The sequence below is a fragment of the Colobus angolensis genome, unplaced genomic scaffold, assembly GCF_000951035.1.
Source record: "Colobus angolensis palliatus isolate OR3802 unplaced genomic scaffold, Cang.pa_1.0 Scaffold72, whole genome shotgun sequence".
In the NCBI taxonomy this organism is placed as follows: domain Eukaryota; kingdom Metazoa; phylum Chordata; class Mammalia; order Primates; family Cercopithecidae; genus Colobus; species Colobus angolensis.
In genome coordinates, this window is record NW_012120932.1 from 4,808,502 (window position 1) to 4,810,323 (window position 1,822).

The following is a 1,822-nucleotide window of genomic DNA, read 5'->3' on the forward strand; positions in this document are numbered from 1 at the left end:
AAACAGGGAGTAGGTCACAAAGATCACATGTCTCAGGGCAAAAAGGAGAACAAAGATCACATGCTTCTGAGGAAACAGGGCAAGGACAAAAGCAAAGATCACAAGGCAAAGGGCAAAATTAGAATTACTGATGAGGGTCTATGTTCAGCTGTGCATGTATTGTCTTGATAAACATCTTAACCGAAAATAGGGTTCGAGAGCAGAGAACCGGTCTGACCTCAAATTTACCAGGATGGGATTTTTCCCCACCCTAGTAAGCCTGAGGGTACTGCAGGAGACCAAGGCGTATTTCAGTCCTTATCTCAACCGCATAGGACAGACATTCCCAGAGCGGCTGTTTATAGACCTCCCCCCCAGGAATGCAATTCTTTTCCCAGAGTATTCATTATCAATATTCCTTGGTAGGAAAAGAATTTAGCGGTATCTTACCTACTTGCACATCCACTTATTTATACGCTCTCCGCAAGAAGAAAAATATGGTTCCATTTTGCCTGACCCTGCAGGCAGTCAGACCTTATGGTTGTCTTCCCTTGTTCCCTGAAAATTGCTGTTATTCTATTCTTTTTCAAGGTGCACTGATTTCATATTGTTCAAACACACATGTTTTACAATCAGTTTGTACAGTTAACACAATAGTGGTCCTGAGGTGATGTACATCCTCAGCTTACGAAGATAACAGGACTAAGAGATTAAAGTAAGACAGGCATCAGAAATTGTAAAACTATTAATTCTGGGAACTGATAAATGTCCATATTAAAATGAAATCTTCACATAACTCTTATAGTGCTCCCAGTCAACATATAATGGAAAACATGGGGTTTGGTCCCGGACTCAGTCTCGGTCCAAAACGTAATGGAATTACTAAACCTCTCTCAGTTACTGTAAAAGAAGACAGGGCTGGTTTAGGTTATCCTCTTTAATGGTGGCCACGGCCATGCTTCCTAATCCTATTCCTTTACAATGGAAATTGGAAACACCTGTTTGGATTGACCAGTGGCCGCTCTCTAAAGAAAAACTGGAGGCTTTAACTCAATTGATTTCTGAACAGTTACAACTTGGAAATGTGGAACCTTCTCTTTTCCCCTGGAATTCTCCTGTGTTTCTAGTAAAAAGAGAAATCACGCAAGTGGTGGATGGTAACTGATTGAAGGGCCATTAATGCAGTAATCAAACCTATGGGAGCCGTCCAAACTGGCATGCCTACCCTGCTTGAATACCTAAGAATTGGCCTCTCATAGTCATTGATCTTAAAGATTGTTTTGTTCATATTGCTTTACATAAATCGGATTGTGAAAAATTTGCCTTTATTGTACCATCTATCAATAATCAGGAGCCTGCAGCTCATTATCAGAGGAAAGTGCTTCCTCAGGGAATGCTATATAGCCCTACCGTCTGCCAGCTTTATGTTGGACAGGTGCTTTCACCAGTTTGAGCTCAATTTCCCCAGGCCTATATTCTTCATTATATTGATATTTTAATTGCTGCCCCCACTGATAAAGAATCAACTGATTGTTATCAATTTTTGAGCCATCGTGTAAGAGGCTGGATTACACATCACTCAGGATAAAACTGAATGGACCACTCCTGTTCAATATTTAGGAGTGGTGGTTGATAAACAATATATTCAACCCCAAAAGGTTCAGGTTAGGAGAGATTCTTTGAAAACCTTAAATGATTTCCAAAAACTTTTAGGTAACATTAATCATTTAAAACCTACTTTAGGCATTCCAACCTATGTGCTGTCTAAGTTGTTTTCTACGCTGCGGGGAGATTCCAATCTCCACAATCCCAGGACTTTGGCCCGTGTGGCTTCACTAGAACT